This window comes from Anopheles stephensi, chromosome 2, assembly GCF_013141755.1.
Source record: "Anopheles stephensi strain Indian chromosome 2, UCI_ANSTEP_V1.0, whole genome shotgun sequence".
NCBI lineage: Eukaryota > Metazoa > Arthropoda > Insecta > Diptera > Culicidae > Anopheles > Anopheles stephensi.
Genome location: NC_050202.1, coordinates 59912491 through 59931273, shown reverse-complemented (window position 1 = coordinate 59931273; position 18783 = coordinate 59912491). Strand labels below are relative to the sequence as shown.

General features: G+C 44.2%; 1 protein-coding gene across 3 annotated transcripts in view; it reads right to left on the bottom strand.

Annotated features, from left to right (window-relative positions):
* The window catches only part of LOC118506469 (titin), a 65087-nt gene extending 46553 nt beyond the window's left edge, over positions 1 to 18534 (bottom strand). The window contains exon 1 of one of the 3 annotated variants that reach the window (XM_036043645.1): positions 17299 to 18534. The gene's annotated coding sequence lies outside the window, so the exon portion shown is untranslated. The remainder of the gene's footprint in view (positions 1 to 17298) is intronic. The other 2 variants (XM_036043644.1, XM_036043646.1) reach the window with 2 other exon arrangements.
* Positions 18535 to 18783: the final 249 nt, after the last annotated feature.

Here is an 18783-nt window from a genome sequence, read left to right as displayed (position 1 = left end):
GTGTGTGTGTGTGGGAAAGAAAGCGCGCGAAGGGCACTCGGAAGATGAAGATGGATAGTTTCCGAAGGCTAAAGGACACACTTGGCGTCCATCCTGGTACCGTGGAATGTGGGTTGTGTAAGGTTAGGGCAGTGTGGCTGTACGATAATACGAACCGGGCGGCGAAGATACTCGTTATATGATAAGGATTAATGGTCGACGGCTGAGCGAAGGGACACTGGCTCGCTGTAAAAGTGGTGATGAATTGGATTTGTAAGTCAGCTGTTCCAGTGATGCGCAGATGAGAGGTTTTTTTTTTTAAACCAAGCGAAGAATAGAATGATTCCTTGAAGTGGTGGGTTTTGGTAACATTTAAATCAATTTTAGATGGATTATTGGATTTTGCACGAGAATGTCATATTTTTATTTTATATGCCCCTGCTAGATGGTGATGAAGTACTTTAAGTTATTAATTTTTGCACTCCAGCACCATACTGGATAAGCGATAATATTGAGGGTAGGACCTTGCTTGGAATTCTAAGAAGGTTTTTAATTTCTTCTAAGATCTTCTTGAGGGATGCTTCCTAAAGTCGCTAGTGCCTTTGATTATTAGCCAAATGTCAACAAATATTATTGAGTCAACAAATGTGGGCCAGCTGGGTGGCCGAGGTGACAGCGGTGCCAGTCGTCACACGGCAGGACCGAGGCTCAAATCCCTTCCGAACCACCTCTCCGAGCACAAGACTGACTACTTTGCTACGAGTAAAATCAACTCACAGTAAGCCAGGAATGGCAGACCGAGACCTCTCGTGGTTGTAGTGCCACTGAAGAAGAAAAAGAAGAAGATGGACTATCTTGGCACTTACTTTTGAAATCAAATCGATTATTATTTTAAGGTCCTATAGAATATTTCTTCGAGACTTCGAGATAAATTCAGTCCAAGAAGCCAAAAATGATAGGCCAAGATCTCATGAGGTTGTTATGCCAAAGAGGCTTTAACTTAGAATTTAGACTCCCAATCCACTAGAATTTCCCGGAAAAATCTGTTGAAGTTGTTGTTGCCCCCGAGGGTCATGAGGCATCAGAGTTTCATTTAAATTCACTCTTAACATGACATGTTGATACATCAGCGATTGATCCTTTTTTCAAAACTTAAGCTCTGGTAGTTTGTAAAAAAAATAATAAAACTCCATGTTTGAAGCGGTTTTTTAACAGTGACTAGTCGACTTTGACAGAAGGTTTAGTTTGCCTGCATAAAGTTAAAAAAATAGCAAACAAATATTTTTGTGCGTAGACAAACTGCAAAAAAAAACAGCCAGCCAACTTTTATCCTCCCCTAATCAGACCCATAACCAATACTTGTTGACGTGGGAATCACTGTAACCTGTCCGCCTCTAAAACAAAAACCCCCTTACGATGTCCCACGAATCAGAACACCGTCCTATCAGTGCCGGGCTAACAACGTTGCCCAATTTTCCCCTGGTACCGTGTGCGCGGGCGATCAATCTCTGCCAACGAAACACGTCACGAACGATCCATTTCACGTGGAATGTTCGCGTGCCGCACAGATTTGGCTTACCTGCCGTGTTGCCGAATGTCACCCATCCCAGCACCAGGATGCTTTCCATGGAAACATCGAGCAGCAGGGTAAATGATCGCCCGTATCACTCCACGTGAAAATGGGTGTTCCAGTTCATAAACCGACACCGAAACTGGTCGTGCATACGGAACTAGGATACGTACTAGTTTGTGTGTGTGTGTGCGCGCGTTTCTTTGGTAGGACATACGAGGACCGTTGCATAGGCCATTCGGAACCAGAAAAAATGACATACCGAGCGAGCAAAAATCACATCACGCGTTGCGAATAAAATGATATATAGCGCATAAAGCTTCGCCGGTTGCAGCGAGCGTACGGGCCAGACCCAAATAAGCTCATTCTTGTCCTGCAGCACGTCGGCCGATGACGATGAGGTAGGATAACGAACTTACACATCCAGTGTGCGATGTCTCTCTTGGCATTGGCGATGTTGCTTTCGGGCGTAGCGTTCTTAAGTTTGAGGAACTGTTTTTACTGACTTTCGCTCACTTGTTTTACGGCGGGTTTTTTTTGGGGGAATCTTCGTGTCAACTCTTTTTTCCCCTGGATGTTCATTAACTGTTCACTGTAAACGGAAAATTGGCCACGAGAAAACTACCTAAGTGGCAAGTGTCTTCCAAATATTTTTTCTCAATCCAAGGAAAGCATTCCAGGATGTTTCTTTGCTCAACTGATCGATCAAACCACCGGATGGATGGTTGTTGAAGGCCGGATTACTTTTGACCGAACGTAAACAGGGAGGGCGAAAAAAAGAAATAGCTCCCCCGATAATTCACTCAACTTGCCTGCGACTGCGTCTTGTCGCTTGTGGCACAACTGCCGTCACCGATCGATCGTTCGTTCGTACGCCGTTTCCATCAAATGCTGGTAATTAGGTTTGTCACCGCGGCACACGGCGTGATACAAGACTGTACTTTTTCCCCTGCGCGGTTGACATTTTCTTCAACTCGGACCCCTTGGTTGGACTGCGTGCCTGTTGTGCCACAATCGTGAAATAGATTATTCATGAGCACATCCCCTACAACTCCACAAAAGCGCCCCGTACGAGGGGGAGTGGGGCGATCCATGGACGCCTGTTCTTCCACCGCTCGAAAGTGTGATCCGAAACCGAATTTCCCCGTATCCGAGCAAAACACGGTCGACGATTGGGATGCGCCGATGGGATGCGAAGCGGCCCGTTTTCCCGCAGCCCAGCTGAAGCGTGGTGAGGCAAATGTTTCGACTTGCAAAATACTTTTCCCAACCCAGCTCCCCGAAGAGACAAAGGAAAACACCGGACCCGGGAGCGCATAATTTTTAAAAAGCATTTCATCCAACCAAAAAAGGAAAAGTTCACACGAACCACCCGGCGGCGATCTGCTGTTCGGTTGGAAGGAACTCCCTGCGGACCGATCCCGGGAGGTCGGGCGTCCCGATGGTCGGGAAAGCGAGGGAAATTTAGATGCGGTTTTTATCACGGTTTGCCATGACTTTTTTTTTAGCAGTAGGCTGTGGTATAGACCGCGATAATATTGTGTTACGCGGGGTTGGTTTCAATATTTGCCCGAATGCCTGGGATGTGTTGGTACATCGGCATGACAAATTGTCGCGAATTTTGTCATTTTTTTTGTTTGTAAAGTATTTTCTTACTCGGGGAAACGGGAACTCGGTGAGAGAAAACAAGGGCGCTTAAAATAGCGAGCATTTTATTGTGACAACCGGAAAACACGAGAAAGCTTGAAAGGAAAGTAAAAAACCTCCACAACTAATCAAATTCACAAAGGTAATTGAAAAAAGTTAACAATAAAACCCATAAAGCCTAATTACGGTGGCGAGTTTTGGCTGGTCGGGGTGGGTCCGGGCCGGGTGGAAAAACTAGATCATGATTCCAGAAAACCATGATGAACCCCATTCCCTCAACACCCAGCAGACCTCCATCACCTCCTCCTCCCCCAGGGGGATGCTTTGCGGTGTGAAAAGTTGCGGTCGCTAATCGCTCGTGAAGAGGGCGTCATTGTGCTAAGCAGCAGCCCCAAAGGACGGCGCTTCACAACCGTACGCCGACCGAGGCTGCAAAATTTTCGTGTGAAAAGAGCTTCACTCGGAGGACGTTTTGGGGCGAATTTTCACCAGGAAAAAAAAACCGTGGAAAGGCGCGTGAAAGGCGCGTGTCCCGCTGGGGTGCGTGGAGCTCGAGGAACCGAGACGTCATAATTCGTTCTTTAAGATGGCTGCTCGTTGGCGCACCAGCTTTTCCGTGGGCTGTGTTTCGACGGCGAGCACTTAGCATTTAGCGTTGCCCGGCGATGAAAAACGACAAGCGACACGTATATGAAAATGAAAATGGTTAACCGAATTAGTGTCGGAACCGTTCAACGAATTGGCCGGAGGAGGGTTGTTTTTTGTGCGTTGGGAAAAAAGAGCATCAGTAAGTGGATGGTTTCTTGGTGTCGTATTTTACTTGGTTGCAAGATGAAATAGGCTTACATTTAGCATTAAACTCCGCATAGAAATGGTTTACGAAAAACTTCAATAAAGGAAAAGTTGTGCCAACAACTTCCTCAACATTTATGGCAATAATCAACCAGCAGGTTTTAAAGTGTCTTCAGATTGGGCAGTAGATAAATCAGTCTTTCGATTAGATCAACAGTAAAACGATTCTTTTGTCTTACGGTTTAATGGCATGGCCGTTGAAAAGTTTCCACCCTCTCGCTAACGTAAACCATCACCGCCACCAGTTTGTATTGTTTTAAAGTTAATTTCAGAGCTAAATCCATTTCCCATCAGGAGCTGAATGCTCGACGAGCTGTCAACTGTTGCTGGTCGCTTCTTTGGAAACCATAAACTTTCCGGCTAAATCCACAGAATGCTTTTTGCTTCTGCCTGAATTATTGGGAATTGAGCAACTTTCTTCAGGAGTTATTAAGGAGCATTGCGGTAATGGAAAGTATGAACCAGACAAAGCTAGTGACGCTTTTCGGATGGAAGTTAGGCAAATGAAACATCACTTCCCCAGGAATACATTTGATCAATATGTTTGCAGGTTGACACTTTCTTAGGAATCGTATTGACCTGTCGCTGACTTTGATGGATGAAAAATTCTTTTAGCGCAAAAAGCACAATACAAATTTTTGGCATCGTTTTTCAATAGGTAATCGCACGTGGAAAAAAGCAAGATAAATAGTAAAGTTGGTGCACGAACAGATATACAGTGCGTAACAAAACAATGTCTAAGGCCACTAGTTTTTTTTAAAGAATAAATCGAAGTATTGGAAACATAGGTAAAAATGGTATTCTGCAAAGTTTTAGTGAAAAAAAAATTTTTTTTTAATAATTTGCATATATTTACAATTATCTGTTCACTGGGTTGAAAATTGGTTCATGTATTATACCTAAACAGCCTCTTACGAAAATCTATCGGTTTTGATGATAATTAGCATTTAAAAATTCGGTCAAAATTATAGGTAATTAAAGAGGGTGGGGCGGTCCGGTGGCCGTGGCAATAATGGTGCCGGTGTTCACACGGCAGGACCGGAGTTCAAATCCCATCCAGACCGCCTCCCCGTACGCAGGGCTGACTACTTTGCTACGGGTAAAATCAAGTCACAGAAAGCCAGAAATGGCAAGGCGAGACCACTCAAGGTTGTATGTAGTGCTAAGGGAGAAGAAGAAGCAAAGAGGTCTTCAAATAATGTAAAAACAATTGGAGACTTTTTTTATGGAACTGTTTGGTGAACCCCTTGGCTGTAAGGCTTACATTTTTGGATAGTTTTATAACCAAATTTTGTTTGTCGTGAAGCGCTTCTTTTGGTTCAATTTTTTTAAATATAAATCTACTGTAGTCCAATGCTATTGACAATATAGTAATAAAAAAAAGATATAAAAATGAAATTTCTGAACATCAGTTTTGCCTCTTAAACTTTCCTGGTTATTATCCAAAAATTAGACGACTGATTGTTTTATTACAAACTGTAGAACGAACATGAAGTGTAGTTGTGTTAGAATAACTTCGATATTGAAAGAACTAGAAACACACTATGGCCAGTCTGTACACGATAGGACAGAGGATCAAATCCCATCTAAATCGTCTCCCGGTATGCATGGTTTCAATACTCAGTTATAAGTTAATATCAAGTCACAGGAAGCTAGAAATGTAAGGCCGAACCCTTTGTAGGTTGTGGTGCTGATGAAGTAGAAGCCTTCGTAGTTATTTTTAATCTTCCATCAGATTAAAATGGAATATTTGCGACTGTATTTCAAAACAGACGAAAATCCGACTCAAAACATAACCCTGAATCAACAGAACTATTCACTAAATAGGCAACAACCTATGCAGAGGTCGGGAAAGGGGCTCAATAATTTTCCAATGAGATCATATCGATGAAATAAATGAATTTTAATGAGGCCATAATGAGGACCACTAATGAGTAACTGAAAAAGAATTCTTTACAAAGCAAGGATCGATTCCACATTCTGCTAAACATGATACATAATCATAAAATAAAGCCTAATAATCATTTTCATTTCTGGCACATTGAAAGTAATAAATCGAATTTCTTTTAAATTATTTAATAGTGGTCTTTATCGCATTGAACCTTTCATTTAACAAAAAAAAAGGACCATTAAAGGATGAATTCATCAAAATATTCAATTTGAAAATAAAATGCTATGGTTTGGTTCCAGCTTTAACTCATAATCGCTCACACTGATAGAAGCGTTTTATGAAAATGTTTTCATGTGCCAAACTCGGTTGCTATTGAATCTGAATTGCAAATTTTTAGAGTGCTTTCGCGAGAAAAAACCATTCCAGATACCCTGAGAATATTTTTTTACCCTATTAAGCGGTTAAATATCGACCCCAAACTAAAGCGCACCAAATTATGCGTAACCGGTTTTCCACTCAATACATTTCATTTAAATTTAATAACAATCAGTTCTCACTAGCAAAACATTCCACACCCGTGTCTGTCTATTTTCCGAGGAAAAATGTACCCGCTGGGTGTGATTTGTATCGCGCACGTATCGCACATTTTGCCACCGCTACACCACAATCAAACTCACATTACTGTTAATTTGCGAAAACGGGGCTAATCATTCTGTATCCGAGTTTTTGCCACCGAAGTTGCGAGGAAAAGTCGACGGCCACTCAACAAGCATCCGATCCGACACACACACAGCCGGGCCATCAGCGGGCCCGAAAGTAGCAATAAAACTATCATTTGTCCCAGATTCTAGTTCGGAAAAGTGGCAGCTGACATTATCGATATGCCATAGCAACGATGGTCGCTTGACCGAGGCGGAGTCCTCACGGGTAAAAAAACGAACTAGAAGGAAACAAAGTTCGGCCGACCCCTTACCGGGCACTAGGGGGAAAGCTTTTAGCCGTCGACATCGGTGACTTTCGGTGCCGAGGCTCTAGCAACAGCATCAGCAGCAGGCTGTTGGATAGTGTAATGACCATCATCCCGATTTGAGAGGTTTCGGCCGGAGCGTGGTGACCGACCGAGTTTTCCGAGGGCGGTTAGTGCTACTTTTGGCATAGTTCATACATTGATGGCCATTGTTATGACTGCAATTAAACGATTATGGAACACGCTTGCCCGGACGGACCGGGCAACCGTGCACGGGGTGGAAAAGATGTTTCGCCGTCCTTCCAATCTGTCAGTGACAGCTAGTTCTTACACAACTTGTGTGAGAGAGCGGAGACTGGGACGCGTGTGGTCCATGTGTGACGATGGCTGCTGCTTCATCAAGGATAATGGTCACTCGTTCGGGAAAGCAAGCGACCGAAAGGAAGATGCCGGTTCGCTCGAATGATCACCATCAGCGTCGATTTGATGTCTGGTCCGAACTCCCACCGCACCGCAACATTCGGACATCGTTACATCCCTTGGGGAACGGTGCTGGTGGTGGCAAAAGGACGGATGGACATGACACGACAAAATGGGAGCCGAGACAAGCACAGCAAAAAAAAAAGAAGAAGTTCGAATAAACTCTGCTTAACAGAATTAAACTCATATTGTACGTTATTACAGTTATGCTTCTTTATTACATTTTCATGGCCATGACAACGCGCCCGGCGTTCTGCTGACCGCAAAGAACGGCAAGATGTGCCACCGAATGGGGTAGTCAATTGGAGATTATACTGCCAGCTGCTTCACCGTACCCGGCCGCATAGATTTAGATGTGCCACGCGGTTGTGTACGTTTACTATTTACGGTATTTTCCTTTAGTTTGTTATCCTTTCAGGGTATACAGTGGTGGACGAAATAGTTGCCACTTTGGTCTCGTTGATAAAATTAGAAGGGAATTTAAATATTTTAAGTAGGGACGCGTGTTTTGCAGTTCATACAACAAATATTTTTTCGCTTAAAGCAGTAAACAATTAAATGGAAAAACTTAGCTAAGAAGACAGTAATAACATGATAAATTAGTGAGCTTCTCAGCAGAAATATGGTTGGCGCGTGCATAAGAGATCCAACGGAAATTTGCTCCGCTAATAACACTACGCAATAAGGCTACTTCCCTGGAGGGTCTCCAGAGTAAATTGTATGTTCGTCCTGAAATATCACAGTGCTTTCGAGTAGCCAGCCTTCTGGATATCTCAGTTGACGCTCCTAATATATCTCTCTTTAATTTTTGGCACCAACGAAAACTCTTAGACCATTTTACTATAACTGTTACATTGAAGTGATCCATAATGTCTCTGAACTATTGATGTCGGAGCGGTCCGGCTGAGACCCTCCACCTCGTTCGCAGAACTGACTATTCAACTACTGGTAAAATGAGTCAAGGAAACCTGCGAAGGTTGTAGTGGCAAGTATGATGAAAAAGGACTATATAATTTTGAAGTATCCGTGGAAGAGTTCTCGTACTGTAAGTGTCAAAGTGCGTATAGAAATTAAAATTTGTTTAAGAAATTCAGGAAGGCGATTATCAGATAAATATCTCTAATTAATTATAAAACTACAAACAACCAAACCAGCAGCACACAGATCAGAATAAAACGGTGAAGAAAATAAATTTGTAAAATGGGACGATTATGTGTTGAAATAAAGTGTAATAAATTATAGCAAGAAAATGAAGTTTATTGAGGACATGATTTTAACGTAGAAATTAGATTTTCGTATTGCACTTAAAAAAATGAAAAATTAAAACACGAAAGCTTAAGAAATGTTTTTAAAATTATTGCTTTCTACAGAAAGTTTCATTTTATCACGTAAAAAATTGCAAAGTGAATGAAAATATTTTTATTAACTCAAAAAATCTAACCGATCATGCCCGGGATATGGCAAGTAACTAGGAGGAAATGCCTAGTTAATTATGTTTATTTGTTTCTTTTCGTGCATATAATTCACAATCACCACATTCGCTGGTGACAATACGGCATCTGACCGTCATACTGAATAAATAATAATAACTCAAAAAAATCTATTTAGAGCTTACTTCGTAAAATTTTTCCAATAGTTTTGTGCCACACTGTGCCATACTAACTTGCCAGATACAATTACCACACGTGTGGAGATTTTCTTCACACTAGCTGACGCTGAAGTATTCAACGTCTTTGCCGGAACGTACACGGCGATGGTCTTCGGTTCGGTAAGTCGGTGTTTTTTGTTGCTGTTGTTGTTCGATGTTTTTTCTTCCATATTGTGTGTGTGTGTGTGTTGGATATCGTCCGAGAAAAAACCCCCCCGAAGAAGGAAATCATTATCGAAGGATGTGAGCAGAATAGTAATGCGTCTGTTGTCTGTCTGTGCGGCAGGCAGCAAAGCTGTTGTGGTCAAGCATCCAGTACCCGTAGCACATCGGTTACGTTTAGATAATATTTTGCTTGCTTGCTTGCTTGCTCACTTGCTTGATATTTATAATCCCTTGGAGCAGCAAGCTTCTTCAGCAGATAAGTGGTCAGCACCTCGTGAACAGTTAGCGCGCGCGTATGAATTTAATTTTCTTCCATTTTCCAAACGGGACGTGTGTGAACCGATACGTGCTGGCTCGTACGTTCAATTTTACAATTATTTTCAGCACTCGATAGCAAACCCAACCGGATGCACCCTGATGATCGATTTGAACCACGTGCGAGTAGTGAATTTGTGAACACTACTATCGAGCAGAGCAGAGCTCAAGAATGGTTCCCTTCGGGCGGGGCCGGGTGATTTATGGCCATTGTTGATCATTATGATGCTGCTCCGAGCAGCTACCATGTGTAAGTAAAAAAGGCTCTCATCAGCACACCGAACGGAATCACTTGCCTGTAAGAAAACTCAATTCTGGCCCGAACTTTTCCTATCATCAGACAAACAATGGAATGCAGCAAAATTAGAAGCCATGTTAGCGTACATTATTGGGTCAAAAAACAACTCACCCAAAAAAAAAGAGCAGGAGCAAACCCAACACCAGGTTCTAAGATCGAGTTCACTTTCCATTAACTTTTCTCGGAAAATGCCTTCTCCTCACCTCCCCCCCCCCCCCGCTGGCCGGGAAAAACAGCTCCCCATCAAAGGCTGGCCGGAGAAAAATAATTCACGCTCCAATTATTTTCCAACCCTCCACGTGGGCATCCAACCTCCCTACCAGGGATGAGAATGGCTGCCCACCAGCGACAGAAGCAGCAGCAAAAGCTGAACAAAAGGGTACCCCGGTCGTGGTGAAAAACAAAACCATCGGAGAAGTGTTGAAAAGGGTCAATTTTACTACGACGATGGTTCCTTTTTTCTTTTCCTTACTTTGAGTGTGAGTGTGTGTGTGTGTATAGAAGGTGCATAGAAGCCTTCTTCGATGGCTTTATTTTGGAAGGCAAAGGATTTCGGGAAGGAAAAACACGTGAAAAGCCCATTTGCCAATCATCCGTGCAGCGATGCCTGCAAAAACCACCGAGCGCCTATCTTGTGCCCCATTTTAAAGGCCTGTTTTCTCCGGGAGTGTTTTTTGGAGGAAAAAAAAACAACATGACTCTTTTCGTACGATGAACATTTTTCCCCGAGTAGTTCGGTTGTTCCACTCATAAACTCTTCCTTGTTGCAGATCAAAGCAAAACAAGCTTCACCAGCGACTACATTGTAATCGTGACGAGCAGCTAAGGAAAAAACTGGTGGCCAACCGGCCTGGTTATGCTGGCTGAATTGTGATGCAGAGAGAGAGAGAGAAAACGAGAGAGAGAGAGAGTAGAAAAAAACAAGATCACTCAAGTTGTGCGAACATAATAAGCATATATTCGCTGCTCTGTCCGGGCGAAGGCTTCCCACTATTCACTTTCATCTCGCGCCAGCTAATTGACAGGACCGCATAATTTCATTGGAAAAGCATTTTTTCTGGCTATACACATCTCATGGCACGATTCAATATAATGCAGTGTGGAAAGGATGCAATCAAAAAAACAAAAAACGGTGAGATGAAAAACAAAATACGAAAAACTATCATCAATTGCGGAACGGCCACTAGCCGCGCTGCTGCCTGTCATTTACCTTGACAGCGAGATGAAAGGAGGCCTTCCCACCGACTGTGCCAAGGCGTGTATATTGAGCGTGCGCTCGAGACTTCTTTTTTTGTGTGTTTTTAATGTTTATTGAAAAGAATCCGGCGAAGCGTAGGTACTATTTCAATAGTTCGCCGGTATAGTTTGCAGTTGGCGAAAACCGCAAAAGCGTCGGCTTCGCAAAGGACATCAAGGACAGTTTCGGTGCATTTATGGCACGGTCTCACTCGCACACACACACACATTGCACACTTTCGCGAACGCAGAGATGTGTCATTGTGGGCGAAGCGGTGCAACTGCAACAACCGGCCGTGTTTTGCGCTGCACTAGCTATGCCGTGAGTCGGAATAATTGATTAGTTAATTAAGTGCTCGGATAATGATGTGTCTCACAACACAGCAGCCCCACACACAGACACACATACACACAGAGACCATGGTGCACTGCACTGCGCACTGCGAGCGTACTGCGGACGGTTGGGACTTTAAGCTATTTTATGTGCTACGGGATCCCCGCACCGTAGGGATGTCTAATTTGCAGGTGGCTGCAGTGGTTGAAAGGTTTATCTACTTTAAACGGTGGGAAAACTAGATTGGCTGTCTACGGTGGGAAAAGTTTTTGCGATGGAGAAGTGAGTAATTTGATTTTATATTATACCCATCAGACTATTATAAAATGGCTAATGGTTGGATAATTAGATAAGGTTGTACTAACAAGATTTAAGCAGGGATGGTGTTAGGGACGGTCCGGTGACTGAGGCGATAACGTCGCCGGTATTCAACGTGCCGGGGTTCGAATCCCATCCTGGCACTACTTTGCTTCAGATAAAATAAAGTCATAGTAAGCCAGAGGCACGAGACCTTTCGTGATTGCAGTGCCAAGGAGTAAGGCGAAGGTGTACAGACAAGCGACCGCTGCCTTGAAGTCATCTAAAACTTCACCTTGCTGAGGCCAATCGATCGTACGACAGCCTGTGTAAACTTCTCAAATGACATGGGAATTATACTCATAAGGCTCCGGTGGGAGCTGAACATGTCATGAGAATGACATTGGACGACCCAGCCCGTAAGATTTTCAAATATGGATTTTTTTTTGAATGATATTCTATGCTCATTATCTGTCTAGACAAAAGTATGTGACATAGAATTCGAAGGATTTGTGAAGTCTTTGTGTGAGTGAAATAACCGCTGTCCAGATACGAGTCTGACTACTATCTAGAATTCGTGAAATACCAATAATATCATTCATATAGTTCTGAGCGTTCCCTTCATTGGAATTCATTGGAATCCATTTCATTGGAAGAGTCTTCGTGTGGCCTAACAACAAGTAGCGAGCTTTATAGGATGAAAATTTTCAGTATACTGGATTGAACAGAATTTACCGATAAACAATGTAAATAGAATGCGCCACAGCTTTCAAAGCCGCAACTAATAACACATTCATTGAATCATGACATTTAAGTCCAATAATTAAATGCACTCGCTATCAAACCTCACAAATCCACTGCTGCCTGTCGTCCAGTAGGAGCACACTGGCGGAACGTGCTCCATTGTGAAGCACCGAAGCCCGTATTAAACACTCGAACTTCCCGAATGTTGCACCGGAGCGCATACAAAATCCCGTCCTAATTCCATCCGTAAGCCAGGTGCATTAGCATCCGAAATCGGCAACCAGGCAGCGGCATATGCACGTGGGAGAACGTGCCCACCAGACGGTGCACGAACATCTGGCGCCTTACGAGTTGCCCCGGTTGCCCAAACTACTATTTGTCAAGAATTCCGGTACCCAACGCGAGGACTTTTCATCGTCCATTATTGTCGCAGTGTACGCGAGCGAGCGAATCACGTCCCTGTGAAGCTCAAAACTGTGGGCGCGCGAACACACGCGATGGGCACAGCTACAAACAAAGAGCCATACGAGGAGAGTCCACACACAAACACGCGGCTGCCAGGACACTCTGGGACCCATCCGGTAGCCAATTAGAAATAGTTTAATCACTCCCGCGGGACCACATCCACTTAATCGAACCGTGGCACGAAATCTCGACCAAGCTCCCCCAACGGGGGCTTTTGAGACAATCGTCGCCTGGAGAAAGCCATCGTCAGCAGGCAGGCAGTCGATTGTTAATTTTCGCCAGGAGAATTTACCTTTCGGCGCAACGGCCGAAAACATGACCGCCCACACGATCGAACTTCAAGTGACAATTAAAATTAATTTAACATTTTAACCCTAATTACTAACCAGTCTAACAGGGTGCGGCCCTGGATTGGGAGCCCGAAAATTGGAAACAGATGTTTTTGTCCACTTCTCCCTGGGATCGATTCTGGAAGACGTTTGGGAAGGAAGATGCCATGGTCGACTCAACATACGGAGAACAAAAGTTACGCCAACAGCTACAGCACTTACAAAAAGGTGACACACACACAAACACACACAGAGGCGAATTTTCCGAAGGGACCGCCGCATTGGACGATGGAAAACATATTTCATACGAAAATGGATAAAGCGTCGCTAGAATGAAAAGCGTGTCACACACGGCTGGTGAGACGGTGGGGCGGGTGCCCTGGTACGTCTCGTGGGAAAAGTTCGGACCCATAAATCTTTTTGTACTTCGTTGTTGGTGGTCGTCTTTTTTTTTGCCTTTCTTCCCCGGATCCGGATCGATTCTTTCGTTCGGAAGAGGTTTCTCGAGGGGACAAGGTTTTTCCCCCGTGGGCGGCAAAACATATGACCCAAAACCGAGTTGGGGGTAAGGAAAACTCACAGACAAAGAGAGAGAGGAAGAGAGGCAGAGAAAGAGAAAGAGAGTGAGAGAGAGAGAGACAAAAAAAGCTCTTAGCATGATGGTGGCTGGTTTCGGAGTGGAGAAATTATGTGTACGTGTGCTAAAACTGGTTATGAAAAGGCTTTCCCGGTGGGCCAAACGAAGTTGGAGGTTGGATTTGGCCAATCGATACTTTGGCTATGTAAAAGAGTTATTTAGATTCACAGTACGGACAAACACACACACGCATACAAACCCGCTGGTGCTGGTGATGGTTTTGTGTCGGTTGTTTTTCTCTCTGTTTGCTAAATAAATAACGATCGAATGTTTGGAAAACAAGCCTCCCAACACCCCTTCTTACTACACACATTTACACGTACGCACACACATACATACACACGCTTGAGTGGTTAGTTAAATTCCCTCTTCCCTTTAATCAAAAACGATCAAAGCGTACACGAAACGTGCGCGCACACACACATAGCGCCCGGGGGGCATATTGCGTTCGAACGCAAATTAAAATTTCGCAAACATACCACCGAACCGAACCGGGAATCCCGGGGCCGGAGCTGGCCACATTAGAATACCACCCCCAAAACCCACAACAACCCCCGTTCATGGGTGATGGATTTGGATGGAAGGAAAGTAAAACAAAACAGGAAACAGCCACCACGAGAGCACACAGAACACGGACAGTTGTGTTCAGAATTGTGGCAATGGCTGTTGGCGTGTGAGATTAACCTATAGCATGACTGTGGGATTGCTGAAGGAAGCTGATTAACTAGAAACGTTAAAAATGTAATTCCAGAAAATCAGTTTACTGTAGATTGATATTTGTGGATTGGTTTGGTAAAGAAATATTCTGTTTTTGTCTTTTCGTGGAATGCATTTTGCTGGGAGGTATTCATTCTTGGGATATGCTTCCAAATAGATATTCTTAGAAAAATTGGAAGATCATCATCTTTTTTAAGCATGTTCTTCCAAAAATGTATGTTACTTAGGCCATGCTCTGTCAAACATTGAACCCGATGGAGTTTAATGTAGGTACTCGGTAGGACAGTCTCGAACAAGACATCAATCAAATCAATATGCAATTGTTCGCCATTGTATTGTTGTGTGGTTTGTATACAAACCATGGCCAAGGTATTGATCTTTTGACAACAGTTGCCCGTATGATATTTATTTTCCATGATTTTGGTATATTTTTAACAGCATTTTATTACAATTGTTTTCCATAAAATAACAGACAGCAGCACCAGAGCACCCTTTCGAACTCGTTTTGCTCTAAGTCTTGTTCGATGCTTTTCAGAGCATATCCTAATTGAAATTAGAAGAAGATTAATTATTGTTTTATTTCGTTGACGTATAGAAGATGAGCATGGAAAGTGTGGCTTACTACCTAAGCTTATTCGGTCCACGATAAAATACTGGTAGAACTCATAAAGGGCCTCAGGACTTAAGAGTTTACTTTTCCCAGCATAACAGTCATACTTTTCGAAAGATAAATCAGTCTTAAACTAGGTCGACTAAGAGTGTACGAGGTTAGGTTAGTTAAGTTAAGGAAAATTTAGTAGACTTATTAATATTGTTTGGAAAATCATGCCCGTTTAGCTACTCTTAAAGCCATTTTTTTCTTTGCCGTTTATTTGTATCTTACTGTTTCTTTGCTGTATTTGTATCTTACTGTTTTGCTTTGCTACTTTACTGATTCTGCTAAGCCAATATTAATCTCCTTTTCACTAAGATATAGTACCCCAATAATTCAAAAATAAATATTATCTGATATTCAAAGAAATAAAATATCCCTTAATCATTCCCAAAGAGCGAACGCAATCTTGAGAATCTGATAAATCACAGGATTAAGGATTAAGTCTAGGATAATTGAAAATTTCAGACAAGATATCACAATGACCCTGTTGATACTATCAAGAGAAATCCTCGGAATGCTTATCTTCTTAATTTTCTTTTGCACTACAACCTCGAAAGGACTTGGAACGCCACTGTGGCTGTGATTTTACCCGTTACTGAATAGTCAATCCTGCGTACTACTCTGTAGGGATGTGGATGCGGACCGGAAAATCTTATGCCGGCTTTAAAAGTGAGAATGCCATTTTAGAGCAAGATTTAGACAAACACTGGATACTATGGTTCATAAAGTCCTCTTCAAGCTGTAAGGGGTTCTCGTAACTTTACAGTAACATCACGATTTTAATGCACTAAGTCACCACTTGTCACTACCATTATTTCTTACACAACTGTACACAAATACTCACTAGCGCTCGCATCCTCATGAACGTATGCTATACGTGTGGGATGGCGTCTGATTTTTTTGCTTGCATGCTTGCCTTAGTCAAAAACTTTATCCAAAAACTTAAACCGAGGTTTGATCGCTGCCGGGCTTGCGGAAAAATTGGCTCATCAAGGCAAACTTTTTCCCATTTCCCCGCTCCACACGGCCCGCCTCTACGACCCCATCCTCCTGGCAGTAAGCCTTCACTACATACGGGTTCCGCTATCCGTTCGGGTTGATAATGAAACGGATTTGGGCGGCCTGCGGAACCCTTTTACCGGGGCACTACCACCCAAGCGAAATGGGAAGGCAAAACTTTACACGCCTAGCATGGGGGTTTTTGCGGTGGGTCTTAATAATTCATCGAATCTTCAAACAGAGTTCAGGGGTTTTTGGTTTCGGGTTTTCGGCGAGTGTGGTTAAGACGGGGATGGGCGAAGAAACCTACTGGGACACGGCGGCTGCTCGGCCTGCACGGACTCGTTAACAATGCTAATTTATGCCAGCGGTACCAGCGTTTTTGGGTTTAGAGTTCGGGTTTCGGGGTGGCACAGACCGATCAGCGAGACAGTTTCGGCGTGACAATCATCGGCGCGGTCGACAAAACCAACATCACACGGATCACCGATCACACAGCAGTTCCATTTCAGCTGCCGAAATGCTTTTGTAAATTTAGTTTGAAAGTGGCCGGTGACAGCTGGCTGGTGGTCAACGCTGTCTGCAACCCAGTACCAGGCGTTGCAGCATTCAGCGTTTGCATACTGTCAACAGTAGGTGATTTGACATTGTTTGACTTCAATTATCTGGGCTGAACACGGTGACCCAGATCAATACCCGTTGCGTGGCACATTACACATCGATCGAATGAATTTCCGCTCGCAGCTCGCCATTAGAACGATTCATCTCCGTACGCCGTGTCCTGGGGCAGAGTTTCCCGTTTTTTTTTTCTTTGCCACCCAATGCCTCCCACCATCCGGGGCAACATTACGCCACCCACCCAGGCTTTGCATTAATTAATCGCTTAAAGCTTTCCCTGACATAAAGGCACACACACACCAGGCAAAGCGGAACAGTCAATACCAGTTATCGGTGACTCGGCTCATTATCTCGGACATCAGTCCTTCCTATTATCATTAACGTACACCACCGTAACCTCTCCCCTCCCAATGAACTGAACCCACGCATTGAAGCAGCCCGTTTTTCCGACCTACCCCAAAGTATTTCGTTTCCGGCGTTTCCTGCTAGAGGCGACGCTTTTCCGGCATTTTCTCGAGCACAAAGGAACCGATCCACGGTTCAGTATTGCGATGCGATTCTTATGCGGCAACACTGTTGATTCGGGCGCTTTTCCGTAGTGAAACACACACACTTATCTTCACAGGCACACGAATACGCTCACAGGGACGGCTGTTATGGGCCAATGAGAGCACGATAATCACCATTCACTTTAGCTGCTGGCAGATCGGAAAGCTTTTATCCTTATTATGCATCCTGTTTCACCCGCGTGTCACACACACACACCTACCATTCACCATCATCACCACCATCACCGCCCTCCCGGCGAGAATGGGCACTTCCGGCGTTTCCGGTTGTTAGAAATGCTTGCCAGAAGCTCATATGCGAAGACACCACACACAAAGGGAGAGAGAGCGAGACACACTTGTACATTCACTTAAACCCACATATGTGCATACGGTGGACACAGAGATACTTTTCTCACCTCACACCCAATCCCCGGCGCACACACAGACACACAAGCACGCACACACTTACTCTGTTTTGGCTTCCGTTTTAGCTCGCCTGGCGCATTCTCAGCTTCACGTGGTTTGGCAAAGCTGGCGTGGTTAGGATTTATTTCGTCCCAGCCGTCCAGCCGAGCTTAAGGGCCGGATTTCACAGACACATCCACCCAGAATCCGAAGCAGTCGGTAGCTCTGATTACATAAACACTTCCGTCTGGCACTCGGTGGTATGACGCTCTCGATACGTGATTGCATCAACAGGACCAATCATAAGGACCACGGCCCATTCGTCGGGTGAAGCGGTGCCGGGGTTTGCTGAGTTTTCTTTCACGCTGTTTACTTCAAAGCTACCGGAAAGGCCGGAACACTAAATGGCACAACGACTGAATTTTCACCGATCGCTTTCCGGTTTTGTTCACTTGCTTTCACTCGTCCCGATGTAATGTACTGTGCTGAACCTTCCTCCGAATGCGTTTTCCACACAATCTCGATTGGTGTTTCCTTTGTGGATGTTTTCTTTCAAAGCTTTGTTGCCTTTAGCACTGTGTCCTGCTTGTTTCACTTTCACCCTCCCAGAATCACGCTAGATGCGACCCAAAACCGCGGGGAATGAAGCAGACGGAATTTTCTGAACGCTACGAAACACGCACACGCACGTCCCGACGGTACACGAGCATCACGATGATGTGATGATGTGATCACGAGCGTTACTGATGGAGCTAGAAAATCGGCAGCAGCACCAAAGACCGCGCTTTACCCGTGAGCATCCGAACGTGATGCGGGAGATGCCATTTTCCCCTACTTTTTCGGCTGGGCCTGAACGGACCGAACCGTTCCGAAGCCGGGTTCGGGTTCCTGGTTCGTGGCACGGTACGACAAGCGCGCCTCTTTTGCGTGGTCGTATTGTTCGGGTTGCTCTCTGGTGCGTACTGGCACTCTGAGTTCCTTTATGCG